The 18,255-nt window shown below is 39.1% G+C and overlaps 1 pseudogene across 1 annotated transcript; it reads left to right on the top strand.

The window, feature by feature from the left end:
* The first annotated feature begins 10,614 nt into the window (after positions 1 to 10,614).
* Positions 10,615 to 12,250, top strand: LOC311623253 (D-3-phosphoglycerate dehydrogenase-like; annotated as a pseudogene). Its single transcript has one exon. The product of its transcript is annotated as a D-3-phosphoglycerate dehydrogenase-like (transcript).
* The last annotated feature ends 6,005 nt before the right edge of the window (positions 12,251 to 18,255 follow it).

Raw genomic sequence — 18,255 nt, 5'->3', positions numbered from 1 at the left:
AGTAAATAATTATTGGAATTTATGAAATAATTTCTCTCTTAGCATGAATGCAGATTGGGAGATTGCTAAAGAAATATTTTATTGGGCGCTTACAAATTTGCATAAATTAGTTTCTTCTTCCTCTCCTTCTCCCACTTTCTTTTATTGTCTCCTCTCCTCCTTTCTTCTTTGTTCTTGTCTAAGATTACTATGTGATCTCAGTTTTCTTAGAAATAATGAAAAAAGCAAAAAATGCCCATACTGTCTTTGCAAATATTTATCATCCTGGTCAAAAGAACCATGAATATTGGCAGTTTAATTCTAGTCAAATGTAAACCATTAGATGTTTTCCTAAGATGCCTATATTCCATTAGAAGATCCATGGCTAAATATCTGTTAATTAATGGAATATAGTTCCAGCCCTTTCAATAATAAACCTGAGAGAACTGAATATTAGTTCTACCTTTCTGTTTTCTTTTCAATGAAATGAAGAGACAACAAGTTTGTTTTGTTTTGTTATGTTTTGTTTTGTTTTGTTTGTTTGTTGTTTTTTTATAAGATCGCTGCAATTGGTCAGCTCTGTGTTTATGTCCAGGAATTTCTGATTCTGGGCCAAGATAAGAATGCAATATGTTAGTTATTGTTAAAATCCTGTTTATAATTTGAAACCTGCCAGGTACCAAGTGCCAAATGCTCTCCATTGTTTAGGGATAGATTAATGGTTTATTGTTGGTTTAATCTGGTTCAACCTATGTAGCTCCGCTTGAGCTAAATAATCAGAGGGTATAAAAAAATCATGCTTTAAACTTTTTACTGGAAATCATAAAATAAGACGTATGTGTTGTTGGTTTATAATCTGAAGACAAACAACCTCTTCTATAATTGAGGAATGACCATATGGCTGTACCTAGAAATGTCAGATCCCCTATGATGGTGTGTTCTTTCTTTCTCCTGCTATGCTATACATTTTACTTCAATCAAAGGTTTGTATCAGTACACAACATGGAAACTTGCTAGTCATCAATTATTGGTCCCTTTGTAACCTTTGTACTTGACCCTATTCAGATATAGTTGAGAGGTAAAATAAGATCACACACACACACACACACACACACACACACACTAGTGGCCCAATGCACGAAATTCTTGCAAAGGCCATGGCCCCAGCCCCTGCCCACCACCGCCCTGGTTGGGGCCTCTGCTTCCTCTGCCACAGCCTCTGACCATTAGGGCTTTGTGGTCGATCTATAATAACAAAAGCATAATTATTATATTATGCTTTTGTTATTATAGATAGATATTTTTTCATTTATCTTTATTGTTGAAAGTATTATAGATGTTTCCTTTTTTATCCCCATTGACCACCAGACATTCACCACACTTTTGTTTGTGTCCATGGGTGTTGTGTCCATGGGTTATGCATATATGCATGCAAGTTCTTTGGTTAATCTCACCCCACACCAGCCTTCCCTCTGAGATTCATTGGTCTATTCCATGCTTCTGTATGTCTCTGTATCTTTTTGTTCACCAATTCATTTTGTTCATTATATCCAAATATAAGTGAGATCATGTGATACTTGGACTTTCTCTGAATGATTTATTTCACTTAGCATAATACTCTCCAGGTTCCTCCATGCTGTCTCAAAGGATGAGATCTATTTTATTATTCCATTGTATAAATGTGCAACAGTTTTTTAATTCACTCATCTATTGATGGGCACTTGGGCTGTTTCCAGATCACACCTACTGTAAATAATGCTGCTATTAACATGGGGGTGCACATATTCTTTCTGATTGGTATTTCTTGCTTCTTCAGATATATTCCTAAAAGTGGGATATCTGGGTCAAAAGGCAGTTCCATTTTTAATTTTTTCAGGGATCTTCACACTGTTTTCCATAGTGGTTCTACCACTCTGCTTTCCTAACAGCAGTTTACTAGGGTTTCTTTTTCTTCACATCTTTGCCAGCATTTTTTGTTTGTTTATTAATGGTAGCCCTTCTGGCAGGTGTGACGTGGTACCTCATTGTCATTTTAATTTGCATCTCTCTGATAAGTAATTTTGAGCATTTTTTCACATGTCTCTTAGCTATTTATACATACTCTTTGGAAGACTGTCTATCCAGGTCCCCTGCAATTTTTTTAAATTGTGTTGTCTTCATTTTGTTGAGTTGTGTGAGTACTTTATATATGCTGGAAATTAACCCTTTATCAGATATATGATTGGCAAATATGTTCTTCCATATAGTATGTGCCCTTTTCATTTTGATGCTGATTTCTTTTGCTGTGCAGAAGCTTTATATTTTTATGCAGTTTATTTATTTTTTCCTTTGTTTCTCTTGCCCTAGACTTTGTAGCAGTGAAAATTCTGTTCCATGATATGTCTGATATTTTGCTGCCTCTGTTTTCTTCTAGGATATTTATGGCTTTATAACCTACACTTAAGTCTTTTATCAAATTTGATTTTATTCTTGTGTCAGTGGTCTAGATTCATTTTTTGCATGTACCTGTCCAATACCATTTATAGAAGAGGCTGTCATTACTCCATTGTATGCTCTTGCCTCATTTGCCAAATATTAATTGACTATAATGGCTTGGGTTGACCTCTGGGTACTCTGTTCTGTTCATATGATCTATATGCATATTCCTGTGTCAGTACCGGGCCGTTTTGATTACAGTGGCCCAGTGCACTTGTACAAGGGGATGGGGTTGCTCCTCAGCCCAGCCTGCACCCTCTCCAATCTGGAACTCTTGAGGGATGTCCAATTGCCCGTTTAGGCCCAATCCCTCTAACAATCCAGAACTACTGGCTCCCAACTGCTTGCCTGCAAGCCTGATCACCCCCTAACTACTCCCCTGCCAGCCTAATCAATGCCTAACTGCTCCTCTGCATGCCCAATTGCCCCTAACTTCCCTCCCCTATGGGCTTGGTCACTTCTAACTTGCCTCCCTTGGCAACCTGGATGCCCCGAACTGCCCTACCCTGATGACCTGGCTGGTCCTAATACCCTTTACTGCAGGCATGGCCTAACTGTCCTCCCTGTAGGCCAAGTCACCCCCAACTGCCTGCCCCTGTTGGCTCAGTCATTCCTAACTGCCCTCCCTTGCTGACCTCATAGCCCACAAGTAACCTCCCCTGCCAGCCAGGTACCCCTGATCTGTGATCCCCTGTACGCTTGGTCTCCACAACTGTCCTTCCCTGCAGGCCTGGTCCCCTGAGAAGGCACATGGGCATTTCTTTAATTATTGTCAGCTAAACTCAGGGCAATAGGCAGAGCCACGCCCTGGGAACACACTTTGCCAAGAAGGCAAGAGTATTATCAACATTGACTCACCTTTGCCCAGATGTCACTTTGATATGTAAATACAGTCAAGCACTAGGAATGGCCTACTCAAGAATGCAAATAAACTCATTTGATACTAAGTTTTGGTGATACTTCCTGGTATTTGGGGATATATAAATAAAAATGCTGTGTGGGCTCCAGGTCCCTGCCTCTTCATTAGAGAGGATGACATCCCACCTAACTCCCAACTTTGTTTCTATTTTTCTATCTGATCTTTCTTTCTTTTCTTTCTTAATCCCTAGATCCTCCACTCAGGAACCGGATCTGTTCCTTTTCCGTGCTAGATGCAGAAAAGAGAGAAACACCTCTACATTTGGGTTCCCCCAACTGTCTTCCCCTGCAGGCCTAGTCCCTCTCAACTGTCCTCCCCTGGAAGCCTGGTCTTTCCCAACTGTCCTCCTTTGCAGGCCTGTCTCTCCCTCCCCCCCAACTGCCCTCCCCTGTTGGCCTGGTTCCCCCAGCTGCCCTCCCTTGCAGGCCTGGTCATCTTATACTGCCCTCCTGTGCTGGATCAATCACCCCTAACTTCCCTCCCCTGTGGCCTCATTACCCACAACTGCCCTCCTCTGCCAGCCATCTTGTGGTGGACATCTTTGACCACATGTTGGCAGTCATCTTGTGTATGGGGTGATGGTCAATTTGCATATCACCTCTTTATTATATAGAATAGCTTGAATCTGGTATTGTGATGATTGTTTTTCTTTCTCAAGGTGGTTGCAGCTATTTGGTTTGCTTTTTTTGGTTCCATGTTTAATTTTGGAGTATTTGTTCTAGATCTATGAAATATGTGTTTGTTACTTTGATAGGATACATAGATTACTTTGGGTAGTATGGACATTTTAATAATATTAATTCTGTCAATCCATGAACACGGTATAGTCTTCCATTTGTTTATACTTCTTTTCTCCTCTTTCAATGTCCTGTTGTTTTTTGCATTCAGGTCTTTTATCTGCTTGGTTAAGTTTACTGATATGTCTCTTAGTTCTTTTTGTTATAATGGTAAATGGATTTTTTTTTTCTAATTTCTCTTAGTGAGAGTTCTTTATTGATTTATACAAATGCCATAGATTTCTAGTATTCACTTTGTATCCTGCTATGTTACTGAATTCATTTATTAATACTGGTAGTTTTGGGTTTTTTTTTTTTTTTTTTTTTTTTTTTTTTGTGTGTGTGTGTGTGTGTGTGTGTGTGTATTCTTTAGAGGTTTCAATGTATAATATCATGTCATCTGTGAATACTGATAGTTTTACATCCTTCTATACAATTTAGATGCCTTTTATGTGTTTTTTTTTTTTCCTTGTCTGATCATTATGGCTTTGACTTCCAGTACTATTTTCAATAAAAGTAGTGACAGCAAACAACCCTCTTTTGTCCCTGTTCTTAGAGGAAATGGTTTCAGTTTTTTACCTATTAAATATGATGTTGGCTGTAGGTTTTTCATATATGGCCTTTATAATATTAAGTTGTGATCACTATTTCCACTTTGCTGAGTGTTTTTTTTTTTCTCTCAAAAATGTGCATTGGGTTTTGTCAAATGCTTTTTCAGCATTTATTGATATGATCATATGATTTTATATTTCAATTTGTTTATATAATATATTACATTTATTGGTTTCCAAATATAGTACCAGCTTTGCACCCATAGAATAAATCCCACTTAGTCATGGGACATGATCTTTTAATATATTGCTGGACCAGATTTGCTAATATTTTGTTGCAGATTTTAGCATCTATTTTCATTGGGGACATTGGCCTATATTTCTCTTCTTTGTGGTGTCTTTATCTGGTTTGGGGATTAGGATAAGGCTGGCCTCATAAAAAAATCTTGGAACTTATTATTCCTTTTTGATATTTTGGAATATTTTGAGAAGTATAGGTGCTACTTCTTTCTTGAATATTCAGTAAAACACCCCTTTAAAGCCATCCAGATTGGGACTTTTATTTGCTAGGAGTATTATTATTATTACTATAATTATTAATTATTCAATTTCATCAGTATTTAGATTATCCGATTCTTTCTGATTTTGTTCTAGAAGATTGTATTTTTCTATGAATTTGTCAATTTCATCCAGGTTTTCAGCTAATTGACATATAGTTTTTCATAGTATTTTTTTTTTTTACAATCCTTTGTGTTTCTGTAGTGTCTGCTATTATTTTACCTATTTTGTTTCTTGTTTTGTTTATTTTGAGTCCTCCTTCTTTGTTTTTTGATGAGTCAGGCTAAAGATTCATCAAAATCTTTTATCTTTTGGTTTCATTGTATTGTATCTTAGTCTTTATGTAATTTATTTTGCTCTGAACTTTATTATTTCCTTCCTTCTGCTTACTCTGAAGTTTTCTTGTTCTTATTTTAATTTTTTAAGTTGTAGTGTTAAATATTTTATTAAAATTTTTTCTTATTTTTTGAGGTAAGCCTGTTATGAACCTCCCTCTCAGAATTGTTTTCACCCTGTCCCATAGCTTTTGGATTGTTGTGTGTTCATTTTCATTTTTTTGCAGGAAATTTTTGCTTTCTTCCTTGATTTCATTGGTAACCCATTTGTTGCTTAATAACATGGTATTTAGCCTCCCTGTATTTAAATATTTTTGAGTGTTTTTATTTTTGATATCTAATTTCATGCCACTGTGATCTGAGATGCTTGACATAATTTCAATCTTCTTGAATAAATAGAGACTTGTTTTTTGACCTAAGATGTGATTATATTTTTGAGAATATCTCATATGCTTTTGAGAAAAATATAATTCTGCAACTTTTCGTTGTAATATTTTGTAAGTATCAATTAATTTAATCTGATCTAGTGTATCATCTAGTGTTTCCTTTTTGATGTTTTTGTCTGGAATATCTATCCAGTAAAGTCCCCTACTATAACTATATTGCTGTAGATCTCTCTCTTAAAGTCCTGCAGAAGTATATATTTAAGTGCTCTTATATTGGGTGCAAATATGTTCACCATGGATCTATCCTCTTATATCAATCCCTTTAGTATGATGTAGTGATTTCATTGTTTCTTGTTATGACCTACATTTTAAAATATTTTGCCAAATACTCATATTGCTACCCCAGATCTTTTTTCTATTGCATTTGAATGGACATTTGTTTTATCCATCCCTTCACTCTCATGCAATTTGATTCTTTTGTTCTCCAGTGGGTTTCTTGTAGACTGCACATATTTAGGTCATGTTTTCATATCCATTCAGCAACCTATGTTTTTGATTAGATCATTTAATCCATTTTAATTTAAGGCAGGGGTTCTCAAACTTTCTAATTCCATGACCCTTTAATACAGTTCCTCATGTTGTGGTGATCCCCAACCATAAAATTATTTTTGTTACTACTTCATAACTGTAATTTTGCTACTGTTAATGAATCATAATGTAAATATCTGTGTTTTTCGAGGATCTTAGGCGACCCTGCTAGAAGTTCTTAACTTATGGGATGGGGCATTAAAAAGGTTGAGAACCACTTCTCTAATCTGTTATTTATTTCTTCCAGTGTAATATATATAATATATATATATATATATATATATATATATATATATATAAATAAAACACACACTATATATATAGCGTGTGTATGAATATATATATATAGTGTGTGAATATATATATCAATATATATATATATATATATATATATATATATATATATATATATATATATATATATGGCTCTCTATCCCTTTACCCTTCCTCAAGAGATAGAGAGCTAGAAACATCCATGAGAGAGAAACATCAATCAGCTGCCTCCTGCACACCCTCTACTGGGGATGTGCCCACAACTGAGGTGCATGCCCTTGACCAGAATCAAACCTGGGACCCTTCAGTCCGCAGGTTGACGCTCTATCCACTGAGCCAAACCAGTCAAGGCCAGTGTATTCTTTATTTCTGTGTCATTTTGAATTTCCAACTGGTCATTTTTCATTATATATATATATATATATATATATATATATATATATATATATATATCCTTAAGCTTTTGAGCATCCTAATTATCATTACTATGAACTCCATATTTGATAAATTGCTTATATACTTTTCATTGAGCTCTTCTTCTGGGAAATTCTCTTGTTCTTTCATTTGGAGTTTGTTTCTTTGTCTCCTATTTTGGCTGCCTTTTTGGATTTGTTTCTCTGTATTAGGTATAACTGCTACAACTTCTAGTCTTCATAAGGTAGCTTTATGCAGTGGGTAACCTGTGGAATCCAATGATGCAGTTTCCTTGTTCACCAGACCTGGGTGTTCTAATAATGCCCCTTGTGTTTGTTAAGTGGGCCCTCCTGGTGTAATTAAGTCTTGATTGTTAATGGTTCATTCATGAGTGGGCTCAACTCTTAGGCTGGCTGATAGTGAGGCTGAACCCCCAACATAGTATGCATTTTGCTGTGCAGTTGCTTACCATTCCCCTCTGCATGGTTTGGAGCCTGCCAGTATCTTCTTGTGGAAGTTATTGGATCCTACTCTATTGTCTGAAGTTGGCTACTGGGTTTACTAGTTTTGAGTTTCTTCAGAGGGTCTCTGGTGCAGACCAATGCCAGACGCTGTTTGTGACTGGCTCTGAGTACCCTGTTGTCTGCTGGGGCTGGATGCATATTGAAAGGAGCAAGCTGTACACCAAAGTTTGCTTCTTTTGCCCATGGCCCAGAGGCACTGGAAGCAAAGACTCAAAGCACCCTGAGATCCTCCTCTTCCTGCCAGCTGACTGTTAATCTCAGTCACTTAATGAACCACAGGCTGTAGAGCTCTACTGGGCTTAAAGTCCACAGGTTGACACAGAAGAGTTCCCAATGGATGGGGCAATTTCCTTCCTCCAGGCAAAAGCTGCTTTGATGGAAAAGTTCTGCCTGATAAAGATGATTTCTGTCATATTGGGAATGACTCAGAACATGGATCCTGAAAGTTGTTCTCTCTGCTGTCTCCCACAGAGTTCATACAACTCTAGTATACTCTACCATTCCAAATCCAGAGCCCAAGGTAAGTGGCTACAAATGAAATTCAGTGTGTTGTCCCTTTAATGGCATGTCTGCATATCTAGCCAATTGTCCCTGCCAGCCAGAACTTCCATTGCTTTTCACAGTCAGATGTTATGTGAACTCCTTTCTCAGTTTTCATGCTTTGGGCTGGGGAGCCTCCAAAATTTCAGCTGCTACCTTCTTAGAGCTCAGCCAGCCCTCTTATGCTTCCATACTTCCTACTAGTCTTGATGTGGTCTCCTCTTTATGTCTTTGGTTATAAGGGTTCTCTCCAGCTAATCTTTATTTGGTTATTCAGAATGTTTTTTTCTATATTTTAGTTGAAATTCCTGCTTGGTACTGGGGGAAGGTCAGTAAAGCTTCCACATATTTCATTGCCATCTTTCCTCTTTTGCTTAATTTTTAAAAAATCTCTGCTTATGCATTTAGAAAAAATGACATTCTTAATATAATTATCTCTTCTGTATATTCTGTTAGCATATGCAGAACTAACTCAAACATTACTTATTCTGTGGAGTCTTCAATGTCACCTACATAATATATTACTCTATTTTCTTCTTCCTTACAGAAACTCTGAATAAACATACTTGCAAAATGGAACACAGGTAATTACTAAAACATTTGTTTCTAACTCTAAACACATGAAGCATGTGGACCATTTTGGAGAAATGTTTATACAATATGAGGGTACACAAATTCCCAAGGAATTTTAGCAGGGGGAGCACTGGGAAGTGGTGTTTAACATCCATTTTGACTAAGCATAAGATTTTTTTTGTCTACAATACATTGGGTATATTGAAGATTAGTGTCATATTATATTTTCCTAGAAATCTGCAAATTAGATCCTTTTAAATGAATTAGTCAGTATGGGATCACAATTTATAGAAAATAACTCAAATTAACATTTTAGAGAGAGTGAATTTAAAAGTCTGTAAGTCCAAATAAATTCAATTAAAAATATAAAAAGTGAATAAAAAGTCTATAAGTCCTCCTTTGCATAGATTACTAAAATTTTAATAATTAAATTAAGGAAAAGTAGCACTTTCTTAAGGCAATATTACATAGATTATAGTTATTTTATAATCATGGTTATTAAAGTATTTAAAAATAATTCCTTGCTTTATTGTTTATTTTTCATGGTGTCCAAAAGAAATATCATTACATATCCATACCAGGTTTCCATAAAAGCCATAATAATTTCTGAAAGTCTCTATAACATTCATAGAATGAATATTAAAATATACTCTTATATTTATGACTATCCTGAATAAAAGAGAACATTATAACCTTCATACCAATTGTCAAAATTCACTTTAGTAATCCATTTTACTATATACATATAGATATGTGTATGCATGCATGTACACATATATTACTTTTTAGTGCCAAGTTTTCAAACTGAATGAGAAAGTGAGAGATATTAATATAGATTATTTAATACTTTTACTCTCCCATATGTCTGGAATTCTAGACATAAATCTATTTTACAAAATCTACATCATATACATTCACATTAAAGCAGAATTTATACAATGACATTTAGGAGACACATGTCTCTAGTCCCTAGTTTTCAGGACACAGAAGAGGTTTTGCGCATTTTTCCCCAGTCTATATTACCTCCTCACTACCTCCCAGGTTCTGTTTGTAAGATTGCCTGAATAGAAATGCTTAATTTTTCTTCTGAAAGACCGTTGTCATAGTCTATTTTCTGAGATAAGACTGTGCTTCCTGATCTCTCCAATTAAATTATGTTTAAGGAGAGTTGATTATATTTTCTGCCTTTAAAATTAACTTTAAAAAATATACCCAAGAAATTTAAGCACAGGGAATTTCAGCTGTGACTACTTAGTTTCTGGCAAAAACAAACAGGGTTTACTCCTTCTATAAATGAACTCAGCTGTAGTTTGACAAGATTTATCAGTGTTTAAAAAAACAAAAACAAAAACACAACAACAAAAAAAACAATCCAGAATATTTTCTTTCCTCAGCACACGGGACTGTTTTGGCTGTTGAGGGGCCTATGAATCGGGGCCAGAGAGAGGCCTGAAGAGAAAAGCAGGGACTGATCCTCTGCCTCTGTGGCAGCTTTTGACCAGCACTTGCCTCTCTTTATATCCCAGTCTGGCCAATAGTCTTGCCTCCATTTCTCTCCAAGACTCCACTGGGGCTGCTTATCAGCCCCGCCTTTCTGATCAGGCCCCATTGATAGACCCAGAAACACTGATTAGCATAGAAACTGACCAATCAGAACCAAATCTGGGGGCTTAGTGATGTTTCAGTCCAGGGAGAGTGATTAATCCTGAGGTTGGCTCCAGTAATGGCCTTCGCAAATCTTTAGAAAGTGCTCGTCAGTGACAGCCTGGACCATTGCTGCCAGAAGATCCTGCAAGATGGAGGGCTGCAGGTGGTGGAGAAGCAGAACCTGAGCAAAGAGAAGCTGATAGTCAAGCTGCAGGACTGCAAAGGCCTTCTCCTTTCCTCGGCCACCAAGGTGACCACGGATGTCATCAACGCAGCAGAGAAGCTCCGGGTGGTGGGCAGGGCCAGCACCGGCGTGGACAACGTGGACCTGGAGGCCGCCACAAGGAAGGGCATCCTGCTCATGAACACTCCCAATGGGAACAGTCTTAGTGCTGTGGAGCTCACCTGTGGGATGATCATGTGTCTGGCCAGGCAGATTCCCCAGGCAACAGCTTCAATGAAGGATGGCAAATGGGACTGAAAGTAGTTCATGGGAACCGAGTTGAATGGAAAGACCCTGGGAATTCTTGGCCTGGGGAGGATTGGGAGAGAGGTGGCTGTCCAAAATGCAGCCCTTCGGGATGAAGACTGTAGGGTATGACCCCATCATCTCACCAGAGGTCTCAGCTTCCTTCAGCATTCAGCAGCTGCCCCTGGAGGAGATCTGGCCCCTCTGTGCCTTCATCACTGTGCACACCCCTCTCCTGCCCTCCACGATAAACCTGCTGAAAGATAGCACCTTCACCCTGTGTAAGGGCATGTGCATGCTGAACTGCGCCTGTGGAGGGATTGTGGGTGAGGGTGTCCTGCAGTTGGGGCAGTGCACAGGTGCAGTGCTGGACTTGTTCATGGAGGAACAACTTGAGACCATGTCTTGGTGGACCATGAGAATATCATCAGCTGCCCCCACCTGCATCAAAGAAGCCAAGAGCCACTATGGAGAGATCACTGTCCAGTTTGTAGACATGGTGAAGGGAGAGCTCTTGCAGGGGTCAGGAATGCCCAGGCCCTTACCAGCGCCTTCTCTCTGCACACCAAACCTTTTATTGGTCTGACATAAGCTCTGAGGACTCTGATGTGAGCCTGGGTAGAGTCCCTTAAAGGGACTATCCAGGTGGTGACGCAGGGCTTATCCCTGAAGAATGCCAGGAACTGCCTGAGCCCCACAGTAATTGTCGGCCTCCTCAAAAACTCTTCTAATCATGTGGATAGAAACTTGATGAACCCTAAGCTTCTGGTGAAAAAGGCCAGCCTCAATGTAACCACCTCCCATAACCCCACTGTTAGGGGAGAGCAAGGATGTGGGAAAGACTTCCCGAGTGTGGCCTGGCAGGTGCCCTCTACCAGGCTGTGGGCTTTGTTCAGGGCATCACACCTGTGCTGCAGGCACTCAACGGAGCTGCCTTCAGACCAGAGTGCCTCTCCTCAGGGCTCAGCCCTACAACTCTGCCATGCTGCCTACCATGATTGGGCTCCTGGCAGAGGTAGGCATGCAGCTGCTGTCCTACCAGACCTCAGTGGTGTCTGATAGAGAGATCTGGTACATCATGGGCATCTCCTCCCTGCTGCCAGCCTGGATGCCTGGAAGCAGTATGTGACCGAGGCCTTTCAGTTTCATTTCTGACCTTGGGGCTCCCCAGGACCAGCCTTGGGGGCTTTGTGATCAACATTGAGAGGTCACATTCCCAGGGCTGACACCACTTATGTGGTCTGACCCCTTTAATAACCACCTTCCAAAAAAAGAACCAAATCTGGGTCAACTGTGAGGAGTCAAGGGCTGCATAGGAGGAGGAGCTTTTGACACTGACTGACTGGCATAGAGACTGACCAATCAGAACCAAATATGGGTCAACTGTGAGGAGACAACGGCTGCAAAGGAGGCAGAGCTTTTGACGCTGACTGATATGGAAACTGACTGATCAGAACCAAATTGGCTGGCAGAAGAGGGCAGTTGGGGGCAAGATAAGGCCTGCAGGGGAGGGCAATTGGGGGCAACCAGTCTGGCAGGGGAAGGAAGTTTGGGGTGAGATAAGGCAGGCAGAGGCAGTTGGGGCAATCAGGCAGGCAGGCAGAGGTAATTAGGGGCAATCAGGCAGGCAGGCAGGCAAGTGAGCAGTTAAGAGCCAGTGGTCCTAAATTGGGAGAGGAATATCCAACTGATGGTTTAGGCCTGATCCCACAGCAATCGGGCCTAAATTGGAAGTTGGACATCCCCCAAAGTGTCTCTGATTAGATAGGGTGAAGTTTGGGCTGAGAAAACCCCCTCCCCTCCATGCATGAATTTCATGCACCAGGCCACTAGTCCTATATAATAAAAGTGTAATATACAAATTGACCAAACAGTGGAACATCTGGTCAGTGGGGGGCAGCATTTTGCCAGGCCAGCAAAGTCTCATACCAGTGGGAAGAAGGAGGGGATGGTGATGGGATGGGGGGGGGGGGTGCGGCAGCAACCAGCGGCAGCTTGATGATGTGGTCTGGCACCATCCCACAGAGGGAGACCACCAGTGGCCATGGTGCAATTGGGAGCAGGGCTGGCCACTTGCTGCCTGCACCATCCTGATCAACCCACTGGTCACCTCCTGTGGAGGGAGGCCAGACTGCACTTAGGCTTGTTCCCTGTTCCTCTAAGCTGTCAGTGGAACATCCCCCAAGGGGTCCCCAATTGGAGAGGGTGCAGGCTGAATTTTGTGCACTGGGCCACTAGTGTGTGTGTGTGTGTGTGTGTGTGTGTGTGTGTATGTATGTACCATGTTTCCATGAAAATAAGACATCCTCTGAAAATAAGAACTACCTTCTGAGTGAAATATAAAGGCATCCCCCAAAAATAAGCCCCCCCCCCCCAGGCTAAACATGAGAGATTTGGTCCACTGATTCTGAAAGAAATGGAGTCACAAGAAATTCACCAGGAAATTCAGGACTTGGGTTGTTATGATGATGTTCCAGAAGATGATGGCATGATTGTCATTGAATAAATGAGTAAATTCTTGATACTGTAGGATTCACAGTTTGTCTGGTGTGTGTTGACAACTACTGTACTACCATACCGTATACAAGGAATAAATTTCCTTTATTTTCATTTAACAATAAATGTGTACTGTATTCTTCATGGAAAAATAAGACATCCCCTGAAAATAAGACCTAGCACATCTTTGGGAGCAAAAATTAATATAAGACACTGTCTTATTTTGGGGGAAACAGGATATGTATATGTATATGTATATGTATATGTATATGTATATGTATATGTATATGTATATGTATATGTATATATATGCCAAGGGACCTGAACCACTGGAGCAACCGGAAGGACCAGAACAACCAGTGTCTATGATGGGTAGTGCAGCTGTCCAACCCACCTGATCGGGGCGGGGCAGGCTGGCCAACCTCCCACAGCCCCTCTCTTTGGCCATCCCAACACCCAAACATCCTGATTTGGGGTTGGGCCAGCTAGCCAAACTCCTGCAACCCCTTCCCCCAGCCAGCCCCACCCCAGATCACCTCCCATCCTGATCGGGGTTGGGGCCAGCTGGCTCCTTTCCCTGGCTAGCCAGCCTCTTTGGCCCTGATCAGTTGCAGCAGCCGGACCCTACCCATGCATGAATTCCTGCACTGGTTCTCTAGTATTATCATATTTCAGATGTTCACATTGATCTCACTGTGCTAAAATCAAATTGGTAGGGCTGTGTTCCTTCTTGCAGTTTTCTTGCCTTTCTTAGTTTCTATAGGCTGTCCTCAGTCCTTGGATTGTGGTTCTTTTCATCTTAAAAGCCTGCAAGCAATGGATAATTGAGTCTTTCTCAAGATCCTGATCCTGTCTCTCAAGTTTTATATCTTTTATCTCCCTATTCCCAGCTTATGGAGCCTTAAAATTACATCAGTCTCACAGGACAATCCAGGATAATCAGTTGATTAGCAACCTCAATTTCATTTGCAAGGTGGAATTATCATACTTATGTAGTATAACATTCTCAGGTTTGGGAGATTTGAACATATACATCATTGGAGACCATTATTCTGCCTGTTATACTCAATATGTATTATATTGGGATATTTGAACCTGTATGTATGTGTGTGTATAAAGTATCACCATAATTATAATGTAATAAGAAATTAAATTATTAATTTAATTAACTGCACCTTAGCTATTTTTGTTTATTAGTCTTAAGATTTAGAAAAGTTTACCTATATTAATCACTGACAGGTTGTTTTCTTGGAAATGGCCATTTGGTCATTAAACTGCAGCAAGGCAGTGCCAATGCTTCAATTATAGCTCCCTGAAGAATTGAGGAAGTAATGGTTGGTATGGCCCATTTACTTAGCATCTGAAGTTTGTGGTTTGCAGCCAAATAGAGGCTTATCCACTCTCTCAGGCTCTTGAGAACAAACTGATTATAACTTAGTGATTTCAATACTTTACCTAGTTTCTATAGTTTAATGAGTATAATATCATTAAGCCTTTGTAAAAACTGATTACATTTGATAACAAACCTGTTATTATCTTGGGTCACTTGCTATATTTGCTTTCTATTTAATTTTTGTTTGCCTTATAAAAAAGGATAATTAATTTTTCCCCTGAAAGTTATTTAAGCAAGCATATGCTTATTTTATGTCCAAAATGTTGTATTTAAAGGAGAAGGCAATAGCCCCACCCACTGAAATGCCTCTCAACCCACACTGTGAAGCCCAAGCCCTGCTGGAGAGTTCAGTGGCTTGTTACCACCAGAAAAAAATATTACAATAATTAAAGAATTGTTAATGTGTCTGCTTCTAAGAAGAAAAACAAAACAAAACTGAAGAACAGTTTAAAAAAATAAAATGACAAGAAATACATACTATCAATAATCACTTTAAATGTAAATGGTTCAAATGATCCAATCAAAAGACATAAGTAGTTTAATGGATAGGAAAATAAGACCCATGTATATGCTGTGTTCAAGATTCCTCGCTCAGAATGAAAGTTACACACAGACTAAAAGTAAAGGGATGTAAAAAGATATTTAATTAAAGTAGAAAGGAAAAAATACAGCCGATTTAGCAATACTTATATATAAAAAATTGGCTTTCATACCAAAACTATAATAAGAGACAAAGAAGACCACTACATAATGATAAAGGGATCAATCCCACAGGATTATATAACCTTGTAAATATTTTTGCACACAACACAAAAGTACCTAAATATATAAAGCAAATTTTGATGGGCATCAAGGGAGAGATTGAAAGTAATACAGTTATAGTAGGGGACTTTAACATTCCACTAACATCAATGGATAGATCTTCCAGTCAGAAAATCAACAAAGGGATAACAACTTTAAATAACACACTTGACCAAATGGGTGTAATTAATATTTTCAGATAAATTCACCCAAAAGCAGCAAATTATTTATTTTTTCAAATGAATACGGAACATTTTTAAAAATGGAACACATATGACACAAAATAAGTCTCAATTTAAGAAGATCAGTCATATCAAGCATATTCTCTTATCATAGCATTATGAAACTAGGAATTAATCACAAGACAAAAAGTGAAAAACACACAAAGATACAAAAGATAAATAATGTGTTACAAAACAATGAATGGCTTAAAAATGAAATCAAGGAAGAAATCAAGAGATATCTTTTTTTGGTATTATTATTTATTAATTATTGTAGTTCCCATATAGACAACTGAAAGTCTACTTTTTAAAATTTTTATTGTTGAGATTATTACAGATGTCTCTCTTTTTTCCCCCATAGCTCCTCTCCACCTGCTTAGCACCCCAACCCAGACTCTCACCATTCTATTGTCTGTGTCCATAAGTAATGCATACATGCATATAAGATCTTTGTCTAATCTCTTTCCACACCCTCTATACTCCCTTCCCTCTGAGTATTATCAGTCTGTTCCATTTCCATTCAACCAGTTTATTCTGTTCATCAGATTTTTTTATTCATTTGATTTTTAGATTCACTTGTTGATAAATATGTATTTGTTGTCACTTTGTTGTTCATAATTTTTTTTTTATCTTTACCTTTTCTTCTTTTTCCTCTTCTTAAAGAATACCCTTTAGCATTTCATATAATACTGGTTTAGTAGTGATGAACTCCTTTAGCATTTTCTTGTCTGTGAAGCTCTTTATCTGACCTTCAATTCTAAATTATAGCTTTGGGTAGAGAAATCTTGGTTGTAGGTTCTTGCTATTCATCACTTTAAATATTTCTTTGAGAAATCAGTTGACAGTCATATGAGCACTCCTTTGTAGTTAGGTAACTATTTTTCTCTTGCTGCTTTTAAGATTCTCTCATTGTCTTTTGCCCTTGGCATTTTAATTATGATGTATCTTGATGGGGTCCTCTTTGGATTCCTCTTGTTTGGAAATATCTGTATTCTTAGACTTGTAAGACTATTTCTTTCACCAGGTAGGGGGCATTTTTTGTCATTATTTCTTCAAGTAAGTTTTCAATACCTTGCTCTCTTTCTTCTTCTGGCACCCCACAATTCAGATGTTGGTACACTTGAAGTTGTCCCAGAGGCTCCTACACTATGTTCGTATTTTTGGATTTTTTTTTCTTTTCTCGTTGGGTGTTTCTTGCTTCCTCATATTCCAAATCATTGACTCAATTCTTAGAATCCTCTAGTTTATTGTTGAATCCCTATATATTATTCTTTATATCAGTCAGTGTTTGCTTAATTTCTGACTGGACCTTTTCCATTTTGTTGTCATTCTCACTAAGATCCTTGAAGGTCTTACTAAGTTCATCAGAGGTTTCTAAAAGATTCTTGAGTAACTTACAACTGTGGTTTTGAACTCTATATCCAGTAGTTTCCTTTAATCCATTTATTTCATTTGTGACATGTTTCTTTGTCTCCACATTTTGGCTGCTTCCCCAAGTTTGTTTCCATGTATTGGGTAGCTGCTAAGTCTCCCTGAGTTGATAGAGTGGTCTTATATATTAGGTGTCCTATAGGGTCCAGTGGCTCAGCCTCCCCAATCACCTGAGGTGGACACTCTCGGTGTAACCATTTTTGGGCTGTGTGCATAGTTTTATTATAGTTGAGCCTTGATTGCTGTTGGGTCTCACTGGGAGGAATTGACCTCCACAGCCAATTGGCTATGGGGGCCAGCTGCAATTATAGTGGGAGAGCTGTTGTGCAGGAGACACCCTTATGGAGAAAGACTTGCTTCAGTAGGGCTTTGGTGCTCACTGAGTCTGCCCCTTGAGTGTGTCACTCATGGATGTGAAGAGTTGTAATCTGGATGATCTTACAGTGACCCTTGGATACACTGGCTCTTGGGTCTCCAGAAAGATGCAAAGTCAGCCACTGCCTGGGACCATTCAGCAGGGGCTACAGAGATATCTTCAAATTCCTCCTCTTTCTATTGGGTTTGGAAGTGCCCAGATGAGCCCTGTGAAGCAAGGCAGGCCGGAGCTGGTACCAGTTCTTGGGCCTTTTATTAATAGTTTTGGGGCTCCCCGACTAGTTGCAGTTTGTTTGACAGTTTTTAGGCTCAGAAAGGACAGACCATTCATATGCAAAAGCCAGTGTGCACAGCTTAGATGGGTTGTAAATTGGGTGGAGTGGGGTCTTGGAATCACTAGGATGGAGCAAACAGAAATGGCTTCCAGTCAGCCCTGCACTGGGGAGGTTCTAGCAGGGGAACAGTGACCACTGTGTGCACTTCCATCTGGAAGAAAGCTGCCCCTGAGTTCCTGCCCCAATGTCAGACAGT

The sequence above is a fragment of the Pipistrellus hanaki genome (assembly GCF_964339955.1).
Source record: "Pipistrellus hanaki genome assembly, chromosome: 1".
Lineage (NCBI taxonomy): Eukaryota > Metazoa > Chordata > Mammalia > Chiroptera > Vespertilionidae > Pipistrellus > Pipistrellus hanaki.
Note: the sequence above shows the minus strand (reverse complement) of the source record. Positions and strands in the feature narration are given on the sequence as shown.